General features: G+C 40.0%; 20 non-coding genes across 20 annotated transcripts; all 20 read right to left on the minus strand.

The window, feature by feature from the left end:
- Positions 1 to 400: 400 nt before the first annotated feature.
- On the minus strand, positions 401 to 474 carry trnai-aau (transfer RNA isoleucine (anticodon AAU)). Its single transcript has one exon. It is a non-coding gene; the product is annotated as a tRNA-Ile (tRNA).
- Positions 475 to 919: 445 nt separating this feature from the next.
- Positions 920 to 993, minus strand: trnai-aau (transfer RNA isoleucine (anticodon AAU)). The gene has a single exon. It is a non-coding gene; the product is annotated as a tRNA-Ile (tRNA).
- A 331-nt stretch (positions 994 to 1324) lies between these two features.
- On the minus strand, positions 1325 to 1397 carry trnar-ucg (transfer RNA arginine (anticodon UCG)). Its single transcript has one exon. It is a non-coding gene; the product is annotated as a tRNA-Arg (tRNA).
- Positions 1398 to 2161: 764 nt separating this feature from the next.
- Positions 2162 to 2235, minus strand: trnai-aau (transfer RNA isoleucine (anticodon AAU)). The gene has a single exon. It is a non-coding gene; the product is annotated as a tRNA-Ile (tRNA).
- A 331-nt stretch (positions 2236 to 2566) lies between these two features.
- On the minus strand, positions 2567 to 2639 carry trnaq-uug (transfer RNA glutamine (anticodon UUG)). Its single transcript has one exon. It is a non-coding gene; the product is annotated as a tRNA-Gln (tRNA).
- A 764-nt stretch (positions 2640 to 3403) lies between these two features.
- Positions 3404 to 3477, minus strand: trnai-aau (transfer RNA isoleucine (anticodon AAU)). The gene has a single exon. It is a non-coding gene; the product is annotated as a tRNA-Ile (tRNA).
- Positions 3478 to 3808: 331 nt separating this feature from the next.
- On the minus strand, positions 3809 to 3881 carry trnar-ucg (transfer RNA arginine (anticodon UCG)). The gene has a single exon. It is a non-coding gene; the product is annotated as a tRNA-Arg (tRNA).
- Positions 3882 to 4645: 764 nt separating this feature from the next.
- trnai-aau (transfer RNA isoleucine (anticodon AAU)) lies at positions 4646 to 4719 on the minus strand. The gene has a single exon. It is a non-coding gene; the product is annotated as a tRNA-Ile (tRNA).
- A 331-nt stretch (positions 4720 to 5050) lies between these two features.
- Positions 5051 to 5123, minus strand: trnar-ucg (transfer RNA arginine (anticodon UCG)). The gene has a single exon. It is a non-coding gene; the product is annotated as a tRNA-Arg (tRNA).
- A 764-nt stretch (positions 5124 to 5887) lies between these two features.
- On the minus strand, positions 5888 to 5961 carry trnai-aau (transfer RNA isoleucine (anticodon AAU)). The gene has a single exon. It is a non-coding gene; the product is annotated as a tRNA-Ile (tRNA).
- Positions 5962 to 6292: 331 nt separating this feature from the next.
- Positions 6293 to 6365, minus strand: trnar-ucg (transfer RNA arginine (anticodon UCG)). Its single transcript has one exon. It is a non-coding gene; the product is annotated as a tRNA-Arg (tRNA).
- A 726-nt stretch (positions 6366 to 7091) lies between these two features.
- Positions 7092 to 7165, minus strand: trnai-aau (transfer RNA isoleucine (anticodon AAU)). The gene has a single exon. It is a non-coding gene; the product is annotated as a tRNA-Ile (tRNA).
- A 584-nt stretch (positions 7166 to 7749) lies between these two features.
- On the minus strand, positions 7750 to 7823 carry trnai-aau (transfer RNA isoleucine (anticodon AAU)). Its single transcript has one exon. It is a non-coding gene; the product is annotated as a tRNA-Ile (tRNA).
- Positions 7824 to 8314: 491 nt separating this feature from the next.
- Positions 8315 to 8388, minus strand: trnai-aau (transfer RNA isoleucine (anticodon AAU)). Its single transcript has one exon. It is a non-coding gene; the product is annotated as a tRNA-Ile (tRNA).
- Positions 8389 to 8652: 264 nt separating this feature from the next.
- On the minus strand, positions 8653 to 8726 carry trnai-aau (transfer RNA isoleucine (anticodon AAU)). Its single transcript has one exon. It is a non-coding gene; the product is annotated as a tRNA-Ile (tRNA).
- Positions 8727 to 9310: 584 nt separating this feature from the next.
- On the minus strand, positions 9311 to 9384 carry trnai-aau (transfer RNA isoleucine (anticodon AAU)). Its single transcript has one exon. It is a non-coding gene; the product is annotated as a tRNA-Ile (tRNA).
- Positions 9385 to 9875: 491 nt separating this feature from the next.
- On the minus strand, positions 9876 to 9949 carry trnai-aau (transfer RNA isoleucine (anticodon AAU)). Its single transcript has one exon. It is a non-coding gene; the product is annotated as a tRNA-Ile (tRNA).
- A 264-nt stretch (positions 9950 to 10213) lies between these two features.
- Positions 10214 to 10287, minus strand: trnai-aau (transfer RNA isoleucine (anticodon AAU)). Its single transcript has one exon. It is a non-coding gene; the product is annotated as a tRNA-Ile (tRNA).
- A 636-nt stretch (positions 10288 to 10923) lies between these two features.
- trnai-aau (transfer RNA isoleucine (anticodon AAU)) lies at positions 10924 to 10997 on the minus strand. The gene has a single exon. It is a non-coding gene; the product is annotated as a tRNA-Ile (tRNA).
- Positions 10998 to 11488: 491 nt separating this feature from the next.
- Positions 11489 to 11562, minus strand: trnai-aau (transfer RNA isoleucine (anticodon AAU)). The gene has a single exon. It is a non-coding gene; the product is annotated as a tRNA-Ile (tRNA).
- Positions 11563 to 12592: the final 1030 nt, after the last annotated feature.

A 12592-nucleotide genomic window follows, 5' to 3' on the forward strand; every position in this document is an offset into this window, starting at 1 on the left:
GTACTTGACCAACTTTGACCTGGTTAAGGAGGGAAAGCTAAATTGTTTAACTGTTGAATTCACATGTGAACATGAATGGAGTTAATGCCAAACTTGACCCAAAGTATTTGTTCCTACAGAGCAAATAAACACTTTCATCTCAGGTGGTTGGCCTTTAGACAAGTGTGGCTGTAAACATTGAGCTTGAGGTTGTGACAAAGCTCCTTCACACCTTGTTTATTTGAACTAAGCTCATTGGGGAGTTAGCTAAACTTTGCCATATAGGTCAGGTTTTAGATGGCTTGTTCGCTTGTGTGGAGGGAAATTAGCTTAAATTCCAATCAGCTCACATCACATGTATAAGTAAGCTGGAAGAACATCAGCCCTCGTCAAGTACTTGTCCGTATTGACTTCAAGTTTCTGGCCAGTATGGGGATTGAACCCATGACCTTGGCGTTATTAGCACCACGCTCTGACCATCTGAGCTAACCGGCCTGTTTTTGTAGAATTTTCCATCAAAATTCTTTCCAGAATTAAACTGAATCAGAATTATTAGCACCACGCTCTGACCATCTGAGCTAACCGGCCTTGTTTTGTAGAATTTTCCATCGAAATTCTTTCCAGAAATAAACTGAATCCGAATGTATTTGTTCCTACAGAGCAAATAAACACTTTCATCTCAGGTGGTTGGCCTTTAGACAAGTGTGGCTGTAAACATTGAGCTTGAGGTTGTGACAAAGCTCCTTCACACTTTGTTTATTTGAACTAAGCTCATTGGGGAGTTAGCTAAACTTTGCCATATAGGTCAGGTTTTAGATGGCTTGTTCGCTTGTGTGGAGGGAAATTAGCTTAAATGCCAATCAGCTCACATCACATGTATAAGTAAGCTGGAAGAACATCAGCCCTCGTCAAGTACTTGTCTGTGTTGACTTCAAGTTTCTGGCCAGTATGGGGATTGAACCCATGACCTTGGCGTTATTAGCACCACGCTCTGACCATCTGAGCTAACCGGCCTTGTTTTGTAGAATTTTCCATCGAAATTCTTTCCAGAAATAAACTGAATCCGAATGTACGAAAAATAATTTTTAAATGTCAGTAAGATGTGATCACATCCCAACTTTGACCTGGTAAAGGAGGGAAAACTAAATTGTTTTACTGTTGAATTCACATGTGAACATGAATGGAGTTAATGCCAAACTTGACCCAAAGTATTTGTTCCTACAGAGCAAATAAACACTTTCATCTCAGGTGGTTGGCCTTTAGACAAGTGTGGCTGTAAACATTGAGCTTGAGGTTGTGACAAAGCTCCTTCACACCTTGTTTATTTGAACTAAGCTCTCGTTTCTAACCACGAAGGGACTCGAACCCTCAATCTTCTGATCCGAAGTCAGACGCCTTGTCCATTAGGCCACGTGGTCCCAATTAGCATATGTTATACAGTTGAAAAAACTGAATCAAATGTACAAAAATAAACAACTTTTTAAATGTCAACAAGGTGTGATAGCCATGGTGTTCCACATTCGGCCATGTATACAGAAATCAGGCTGAAGGTTTCCAACACAGAGACTGAAACATGAACATTTCTGATCTGAAGTCTGATGCCTTCATTAGGAGATGTGGTCACAGAAAACTTGATTGTTACAATTGGGGAGTTAGCTAAACTTTGCCATATAGGTCAGGTTTTAGATGTCTTGTTCGCTTGTGTGGAGGGAAATTAGCTTAAATGCCAATCAGCTCACTTCACATGTATAAGTAAGCTGGAACAACATCAGCCCTCGTCAAGTACTTGACCAACTTTGACCTGGTTAAGGAGGGAAAGCTAAATTGTTTAACTGTTGAATTCACATGTGAACATGAATGGAGTTAATGCCAAACTTGACCCAAAGTATTTGTTCCTACAGAGCAAATAAACACTTTCATCTCAGGTGGTTGGCCTTTAGACAAGTATGGCTGTAAACATTGAGCTTGAGGTTGTGACAAAGCTCCTTCACACTTTGTTTATTTGAACTAAGCTCATTGGGGAGTTAGCTAAACTTTGCCATATAGGTCAGGTTTTAGATGGCTTGTTTGCTTGTGTGGAGGGAAATTAGCTTAAATGCCAATCAGCTCACATCACATGTATAAGTAAGCTGGAAGAACATCAGCCCTCGTCAAGTACTTGTCTGTGTTGACTTCAAGTTTCTGGCCAGTATGGGGATTGAACCCATGACCTTGGCGTTATTAGCACCACGCTCTGACCATCTGAGCTAACCGGCCTTGTTTTGTAGAATTTTCCATCGAAATTCTTTCCAGAAATAAACTGAATCCGAATGTACGAAAAATAATTTTTAAATGTCAGTAAGATGTGATCACATCCCAACTTTGACCTGGTAAAGGAGGGAAAACTAAATTGTTTTACTGTTGAATTCACATGTGAACATGAATGGAGTTAATGCCAAACTTGACCCAAAGTATTTGTTCCTACAGAGCAAATAAACACTTTCATCTCAGGTGGTTGGCCTTTAGACAAGTGTGGCTGTAAACATTGAGCTTGACGTTGTGACAAAGCTCCTTCACACCTTGTTTATTTGAACTAAGCTCTCGTTTCTAACCACGAAGGGACTCGAACCCTCAATCTTCTGATCCAAAGTCAGACGCCTTGTCCATGAGGCCACGTGGTCCCAATTAGCATATGTTATACAGTTAAAAAAACTGAATCAAATGTACAAAAATAAACAAGTTTTTAAATGTCAACAAGGTGTGATAGCCATGGTCTTCCACATTCGGCCATGTATACAGAAATCAGGCTGAAGGTTTCCAACACAGAGACTGAAACATGAACATTTCTGATCTGAAGTCTGATGCCTTCATTAGGAGATGTGGTCACAGAAAACTTGATTGTTACAATTGGGGAGTTAGCTAAACTTTGCCATATAGGTCAGGTTTTAGATGTCTTGTTCGCTTGTGTGGAGGGAAATTAGCTTAAATGCCAATCAGCTCACTTCACATGTATAAGTAAGCTGGAACAACATCAGCCCTCGTCAAGTACTTGACCAACTTAGACCTGGTTAAGGAGGGAAAGCTAAATTGTTTAACTGTTGAATTCACATGTGAACATGAATGGAGTTAATGACAAACTTGACCCAAAGTATTTGTTTCAACAGAGCAAATAAACACTTTCATCTCAGGTGGTTGGCCTTTAGACAAGTGTGGCTGTAAACATTGAGCTTGAGGTTGTGACAAAGCTCCTTCACACCTTGTTTATTTGAACGAAGCTCATTGGGGAGTTAGCTAAACTTTGCCATATAGGTCAGGTTTTAGATGGCTTGTTCGCTTGTGTGGAGGGAAATTAGCTTAAATGCCAATCAGCTCACATCACATGTATAAGTAAGCTGGAAGAACATCAGCCCTCGTCAAGTACTTGTCTGTGTTGACTTCAAGTTTCTGGCCAGTATGGGGATTGAACCCATGACCTTGGCGTTATTAGCACCACGCTCTGACCATCTGAGCTAACCGGCCTTGTTTTGTAGAATTTTCCATCAAAATTCTTTCCAGAAATAAACTGAATCCGAATGTACGAAAAATCATTTTTAAATGTCAGTAAGATGTGATCACATCCCAACTTTGACCTGGTTAAGGACGGAAAGCTAAATTGTTTTACTGTTGAACTCACACGTGAACATGAATGGAGTTAATGCCAAACTTGACCCAAAGTATTTGTTCCTATAGAGCAAATAAAAACTTTCATCTCAGGTGGTTGGCCTTTGGACAACTGTGGCTGTAAACATTGAGCTTGAGGTTGTGACAAAGCTCCTTCACACCTTGTTTATTTGAACTAAGCTCTCGTTTCTAACCATGAAGGGACTCGAACCCTCAATCTTCTGATCCGAAGTCAGACGCCTTGTCCATTAGGCCACGTGGTCCCAATTAGCATATGTTATACAGTTGAAAAAACTGAATCAAATGTACAAAAATAAACAACTTTTTAAATGTCAACAAGGTGTGATAGCCATGGTCTTCCACATTCGGCCATGTATACAGAAATCAGGCTGAAGGTTTCCAACACAGAGACTGAAACATGAACATTTCTGATCTGAAGTCTGATGCCTTCATTAGGAGATGTGGTCACAGAAAACTTGATTGTTACAATTGGGGAGTTAGCTAAACTTTGCCATATAGGTCAGGTTTTAGATGTCTTGTTCGCTTGTGTGGAGGGAAATTAGCTTAAATGCCAATCAGCTCACTTCACATGTATAAGTAAGCTGGAACAACATCAGCCCTCGTCAAGTACTTGACCAACTTTGACCTGGTTAAGGAGGGAAAGCTAAATTGTTTAACTGTTGAATTCACATGTGAACATGAATGGAGTTAATGCCAAACTTGACCCAAAGTATTTGTTCCTACAGAGCAAATAAACACTTTCATCTCAGGTGGTTGGCCTTTAGACAAGTGTGGCTGTAAACATTGAGCTTGAGGTTGTGACAAAGCTCCTTCACACTTTGTTTATTTGAACTAAGCTCATTGGGGAGTTAGCTAAACTTTGCCATATAGGTCAGGTTTTAGATGGCTTGTTCGCTTGTGTGGAGGGAAATTAGCTTAAATGCCAATCAGCTCACATCACATGTATAAGTAAGCTGGAAGAACATCAGCCCTCGTCAAGTACTTGTCTGTGTTGACTTCAAGTTTCTGGCCAGTATGGGGATTGAACCCATGACCTTGGCGTTATTAGCACCACGCTCTGACCATCTGAGCTAACCGGCCTTGTTTTGTAGAATTTTCCATCGAAATTCTTTCCAGAAATAAACTGAATCCGAATGTACGAAAAATAATTTTTAAATGTCAGTAAGATGTGATCACATCCCAACTTTGACCTGGTAAAGGAGGGAAAACTAAATTGTTTTACTGTTGAATTCACATGTGAACATGAATGGAGTTAATGCCAAACTTGACCCAAAGTATTTGTTCCTACAGAGCAAATAAACACTTTCATCTCAGGTGGTTGGCCTTTAGACAAGTGTGGCTGTAAACGTTGAGCTTGACGTTGTGACAAAGCTCCTTCACACCTTGTTTATTTGAACTAAGCTCTCGTTTCTAACCACGAAGGGACTCGAACCCTCAATCTTCTGATCCGAAGTCAGACGCCTTGTCCATTAGGCCACGTGGTCCCAATTAGCATATGTTATACAGTTGAAAAAACTGAATCAAATGTACAAAAATAAACAACTTTTTAAATGTCAACAAGGTGTGATAGCCATGGTCTTCCACATTCGGCCATGTATACAGAAATCAGGCTGAAGGTTTCCAACACAGAGACTGAAACATGAACATTTCTGATCTGAAGTCTGATGCCTTCATTAGGAGATGTGGTCACAGAAAACTTGATTGTTACAATTGGGGAGTTAGCTAAACTTTGCCATATAGGTCAGGTTTTAGATGTCTTGTTCGCTTGTGTGGAGGGAAATTAGCTTAAATGCCAATCAGCTCACTTCACATGTATAAGTAAGCTGGAACAACATCAGCCCTCGTCAAGTACTTGACCAACTTTGACCTGGTTAAGGAGGGAAAGCTAAATTGTTTAACTGTTGAATTCACATGTGAACATGAATGGAGTTAATGCCAAACTTGACCCAAAGTATTTGTTCCTACAGAGCAAATAAACACTTTCATCTCAGGTGGTTGGCCTTTAGACAAGTATGGCTGTAAACATTGAGCTTGAGGTTGTGACAAAGCTCCTTCACACTTTGTTTATTTGAACTAAGCTCATTGGGGAGTTAGCTAAACTTTGCCATATAGGTCAGGTTTTAGATGGCTTGTTTGCTTGTGTGGAGGGAAATTAGCTTAAATGCCAATCAGCTCACATCACATGTATAAGTAAGCTGGAAGAACATCAGCCCTCGTCAAGTACTTGTCTGTGTTGACTTCAAGTTTCTGGCCAGTATGGGGATTGAACCCATGACCTTGGCGTTATTAGCACCACGCTCTGACCATCTGAGCTAACCGGCCTTGTTTTGTAGAATTTTCCATCGAAATTCTTTCCAGAAATAAACTGAATCCGAATGTACGAAAAATAATTTTTAAATGTCAGTAAGATGTGATCACATCCCAACTTTGACCTGGTAAAGGAGGGAAAACTAAATTGTTTTACTGTTGAATTCACATGTGAACATGAATGGAGTTAATGCCAAACTTGACCCAAAGTATTTGTTCCTACAGAGCAAATAAACACTTTCATCTCAGGTGGTTGGCCTTTAGACAAGTGTGGCTGTAAACATTGAGCTTGAGGTTGTGACAAAGCTCCTTCACACCTTGTTTATTTGAACTAAGCTCTCGTTTCTAACCACGAAGGGACTCGAACCCTCAATCTTCTGATCCGAAGTCAGACGCCTTGTCCATTAGGCCACGTGGTCCCAATTAGCATATGTTATACAGTTGAAAAAACTGAATCAAATGTACAAAAATAAACAACTTTTTAAATGTCAACAAGGTGTGATAGCCATGGTCTTCCACATTCGGCCATGTATACAGAAATCAGGCTGAAGGTTTCCAACACAGAGACTGAAACATGAACATTTCTGATCTGAAGTCTGATGCCTTCATTAGGAGATGTGGTCACAGAAAACTTGATTGTTACAATTGGGGAGTTAGCTAAACTTTGCCATATAGGTCAGGTTTTAGATGTCTTGTTCGCTTGTGTGGAGGGAAATTAGCTTGAATGCCAATCAGCTCACTTCACATGTATAAGTAAGCTGGAACAACATCAGCCCTCGTCAAGTACTTGACCAACTTTGACCTGGTTAAGGAGGGAAAGCTAAATTGTTTAACTGTTGAATTCACATGTGAACATGAATGGAGTTAATGCCAAACTGCCTGTTTTTGTAGAATTTTCCATCGAAAGTCTTTCCAGAATTAAACTGAATCTGAATGTACGAAAAATAATTTGTGATCACAGAAACTTGATTGTTACAATTGGGGAGTTGGCTAAACTTTGCCATATAGGTCAGTTTTTAGATGGCTTTGGTCGCTTGTGTGGAGGGAAATTAGCTGAAATGCCAATCAGCTCACGTCACATGTATAAGTAAGCTGGAACAACATAAGCCCTCGTCAAGTACTTGTCTGTGTTGACTTCAAGGTTCTGGCCAGTATGGGGATTGAACCCATGACCTTGGCGTTATTAGCACCACACTCTGACCATCTGAGCTAACCGGCCTGTTTTTGTAAAATTTTCCATCAAAATTCTTTCCAGAATTAAACTGAATCTGAATTATAAGCACCACACTCTGACCATCTGAGCTAACCGGCCTTGTTTTGTAGAATTTTCCATCAAAATTCTTTCCAAAAATTAACTGAATCCGAATGTACGAAAAATAATTTTTAAATGTCAGTAAGATGTGATCAGATCCCAACTTTGACCTAGTTAAGGAGGGAAAGCTAAATTGTATTACTGTTGAATTCACATGTGAACATGAATGGAGTTAATGCCAAACTTGACCCAAAGTATTTGTTCCTACAGAGCAAATAAACACTTTCATCTCAGGTGGTTGGCCTTTGGACAACTGTGGCTGTAAACATTGAGCTTGAGGTTGTGACAAAGCTCCTTCACACCTTGTTTATTTGAACTAAGCTCATTGGGGAGTTAGCTAAACTTTGCCATATAGGTCAGGTTTTAGATGGCTTGTTCGCTTGTGTGGAGGGAAATTAGCTTAAATGCCAATCAGCTCACGTCACATGTACAAGTAAGCTGGAAGAACATCAGCCCTCGTCAAGGACCTGTCTGTGTTGACTTCAAGTTTCTGGCCAGTATGGGGATTGAACCCATGACCTTGGCGTTATTAGCACCACACTCTGACAATCTGAGCTAACCGGCCTGTTTTTGTAGAGTTTTCCATCAAAATTCTTTCCAGAAATAAACTGAATCCGAATGTACGAAAAATAATTTTTAAATGTCAGTAAGATGTGATCACATCCCAACTTTGACCTGGTTAAGGAGGGAAAGCTAAATTGTTTTACTGTTGAATTCACATGTGAACATGAATGGAGTTAATGCCAAACTTGACCCAAAGTATTTGTTCCTACAGAGCAAATAAACACTTTCATCTCAGGTTGTTGGCCTTTAGACAAGTGTGGCTGTAAACATTGAGCTTGAGGTTGTGACAAAGCTCCTTCACACCTTGTTTATTTGAACTAAGCTCATTGGGGAGTTAGCTAAACTTTGCCATATAGGTCAGGTTTTAGATGGCTTGTTCGCTTGTGTGGAGGGAAATTAGCTTAAATTCCAATCAGCTCACATCACATGTATAAGCAAGCTGGAAGAACATCAGCCCTCGTCAAGTACTTGTCTGTGTTGACTTCAAGTTTCTGGCCAGTATGGGGATTGAACCCATGACCTTGGCGTTATTAGCACCACGCTCTGACCATCTGAGCTAACCGGCCTGTTTTTGAAGAATTTTCCATCAAAGTTCTTTCCAGAATTAAACTGAATCTGAATGTACGAAAAATAATTTGTGATCACAGAAACTTGATTGTTACAATTGGGGAGTTAGCTAAACTTTGCCATATAGGTCAGTTTTTAGATGGCTTGTTCGCTTGTCTGGAGGGAAATTAGCTTTAATACCAATCAGCTCACGTCACATGTATAAGTAAGCTGGAACAGCATCAGCCCTCGTCAAGTACTTGTCTGTGTTAACTTCAAGTTTCTGGCCAGTATGGGGATTGAACCCATGACCTTGGCGTTATTAGCACCACGCTCTGACCATCTGAGCTAACCGGCCTGTTTTTGTAGAATTTTCTATCAAAATTCTTTCCAGAATTAAACTGAATCTGAATTATTAGCACCACGCTCTGACCATCTGAGCTAACCGGCCCTGTTTTGTAGAATTTTCCATCGAAATTCTTTCCAGAAATAAACTGAATCCGAATGTACGAAAAATAATTTTTAAATGTCAGTAAGATGTGATCACATCCCAACTTTGACCTGGTTAAGGAGGGAAAGCTAAATTGTTTTACTGTTGAATTCACATGTGAACATGAATGGAGTTAATGCCAAACTTGACCCACAGTATTTGTTCCTACAGAGCAAATAAACACTTTCATCTCAGGTGGTTGGCCTTTAGACAAGTGTGGCTGTAAACATCGAGCTTGAGGTTGTGACAAAACTCCTTCACACCTTGTTTATTTGAACTAAGCTCATTGGGGAGTTAGCTAAACTTTGCCATATAGGTCAGGTTTTAGATGGCTTGTTCGCTTGTGTGGAGGGAAATTAGCTTAAATGCCAATCAGCTCACTTCACATGTATAAGTAAGCTGGAAGAACATCAGCCCTCGTCAAGTACTTGTCTGTGTTGACTTCAAGTTTCTGGCCAGTATGGGGATTGAACCCATGACCTTGGCGTTATTAGCACCACGCTCTGACCATCTGAGCTAACCGGCCTTGTTTTGCAGAATTTTCCATCGAAATTCTTTCCAGAAATAAACTGAATCCAAATGTACGAAAAATAATTTTTAAATGTCAGAAAGATGTGATCACATCCCAACTTTGACCTGGTTAAGGAGGGAAAGCTAAATTGTTTTACTGTTGAATTCACATGTGAACATGAATGGAGTTAATGCCAAACTTGACCCAAAGTATTTGTTCCTACAGAGCAAATAAACACTTTCATCTCAGGTGGTTGTCCTTTAGACAAGTGTGGCTGTAAACATTGAGCTTGAGGTTGTGACAAAGCTCCTTCACACCTTGTTTATTTGAACTAAGCTCATTGGGGAGTTAGCTAAACTTTGCCATATAGGTCAGATTTTAGATGGCTTGTTCGCTTGTGTGGAGGGAAATTAGCTTAAATTCCAATCAGCTCACATCACATGTATAAGTAAGCTGGAAGAACATCAGCCCTCGTCAAGTACTTGTCTGTGTTGACTTCAAGTTTCTGGCCAGTATGGGGATTGAACCCATGACCTTGGCGTTATTAGCACCACGCTCTGACCATCTGAGCTAACCGGCCTGTTTTTGTACAATTTTCTATCAAAATTCTTTCCAGAATTAAACTGAATCTGAATGTATGAAAAATAATTTGTGATCGCAGAAACTTGATTGTTACAATTGGGGAGTTAGCTAAACTTTGCCATATAGGTCAGGTTTTAGATGGCTTGTTCGCTTGTGTGGAGGGAAATTAGTTTAAATTCCAATCAGCTCACATCACATGTATAAGTAAGCTGGAAGAACATCAGCCTTCGTCAAGTACTTGTCCGTGTTGACTTCAAGTTTCTGGCCAGTAGGGGGATTGAAACCATGACCTTGGCGTTATTAGCACCACGCTCTGACCATCTGAGCTAATCGGCCTGTTTTTGTAGAATTTTCTATCAAAATTCTTTCCAGAATTAAACTGAATCTGAATGTATGAAAAATAATTTGTGATCGCAGAAACTTAATTGTTACAATTGGGGAGTTAGCTAAACTTTGCCATATAGGTCAGGTTTTAGATGGCTTGTTCGCTTGTGTGGAGGGAAATTAGCTTAAATGCCAATCAGCTCACTTCACATGTATAAGTCAGCTGGAACAACATCAGCCCTCGTCAAGTACTTGACCAACTTTGACCTGGTTAAGGAGGGAAAGCTAAATTGTTTAACTGTTGAATTCACATGTGAACATGAATGGAGTTAATGCCAAACTTGACCCAAAGTATTTGTTCCTACAGAGCAAATAAACACTTTCATCTCAGGTGGTTGGCCTTTAGACAAGTGTGGCTGTAAACATTGAGCTTGAGGTTGTGACAAAGCTCCTTCACACCTTGTTTATTTGAACTAAGCTCATTGGGGAATTAGCTAAACTTTGCCACATAGGTCAGGTTTTAGATGGCTTGTTCGCTTGTGTGGAGGGATATTAGCTTAAATTCCAATCAGCTCACATCACATGTATAAGTAAGCTGGAAGAACATCAGCCCTCGTCAAGTACTTGTCTGTGTTGACTTCAAGTTTCTGGCCAGTATGGGAATTGAACCCATGACCTTGGCGTTATTAGCACCACGCTCTGACCATCTGAGCTAACCGGCCTTGTTTTGCAGAATTTTCCATCGAAATTCTTTCCAGAAATAAACTGAATCCAAATGTACGAAAAATAATTTTTAAATGTCAGAAAGATGTGATCACATCCCAACTTTGACCTGGTTAAGGAGGGAAAGCTAAATTGTTTTACTGTTGAATTCACATGTGAACATGAATGGAGTTAATGCCAAACTTGACCCAAAGTATTTGTTCCTACAGAGCAAATAAACACTTTCATCTCAGGTGGTTGTCCTTTAGACAAGTGTGGCTGTAAACATTGAGCTTGAGGTTGTGACAAAGCTCCTTCACACCTTGTTTATTTGAACTAAGCTCATTGGGGAGTTAGCTAAACTTTGCCATATAGGTCAGGTTTTAGATGGCTTGTTCGCTTGTGTGGAGGGAAATTAGCTTAAATTCCAATCAGCTCACATCACATGTATAAGTAAGCTGGAAGAACATCAGCCCTCGTCAAGTACTTGTCTGTGTTGACTTCAAGTTTCTGGCCAGTATGGGGATTGAACCCATGACCTTGGCGTTATTAGCACCACGCTCTGACCATCTGAGCTAACCGGCCTAGTTTTGTAGAATTTTCCATTGAAATTCTTTCCAGAAATAGACTGAATCCGAATGTACGAAAAATAATTTTTAAATGTCAGTAAGATGTGATCACATCCCAAGTTTGACCTGGTTAAGGAGGGAAAGCTAAATTGTTTTACTGTTGAATTCACATGTGAACATGAATGGAGTTAATGCCAAACTTGACCCAAAGTATTTGTTCCTACAGAGCAAATAAACACTTTCATCTCAGGTGGTTGGCCCTTAATTAACATATGTTATACAGTTGAAAAAACTGAATCACATGTACAAAAATAAACAAGTTTTTGAATGTCAACTAGGTGTGATAGCCATGGTCTTCCACATTCTGCCATGTATACAGAAATCAGGCTGAAAATTTTCAACACAGTCACTGAAACACTAACATTTCTGATCTGAAGTCAGACACCTTCATTAGGAGATGTGGTCATAGAAAACTTGATTGTTACAATTGGGGATTGAACTAAACTTTGCCACATAGGTCAGTTTTTAGATACCACAATAAATAAATAAATAAATAAAATATTTATTTAATAAACATAACAATTTTAACTCGATGGCAAATCAGAAGATAAATAAAATATAAAACTTGTGATGACACACTTACTAGCTGATGTCCAGTAAGGGGGGCGGGGGCACCGCTAAAACATTTCCGCATAGGATGCTCTCATGTATCCTCACTAATGGCTCCTCCGATATGCCTCATCAATAGCCTGGGTCTACCCATGCTGCCTTGCATGCTCGATTTCGTTTCGAACTGCAAGCCAGCATGGTGTCCATGGCCAATTCTTAGCCCTTCTTTTGGTATCCAATCACAGAACGGGGAAGTACGGCAAGACGATGATGCGTACTATTGGACAGACGGAAGCTTGTAGCTTTGTAGTTTTCTTACAGATCCAACATGGCTGCAGCAGACGTGAAGCTCTCTTCCAATCTAGCTGTAGACAGTGTTCTACATAGTTTAGAGCCAAAGTTTATTTTAGAAGAACATTGTTTGTCTTTCCACTCCT

This window comes from Centropristis striata, chromosome 16 (assembly GCF_030273125.1).
Source record: "Centropristis striata isolate RG_2023a ecotype Rhode Island chromosome 16, C.striata_1.0, whole genome shotgun sequence".
Classification (NCBI taxonomy): Eukaryota; Metazoa; Chordata; class Actinopteri; order Perciformes; family Serranidae; genus Centropristis; species Centropristis striata.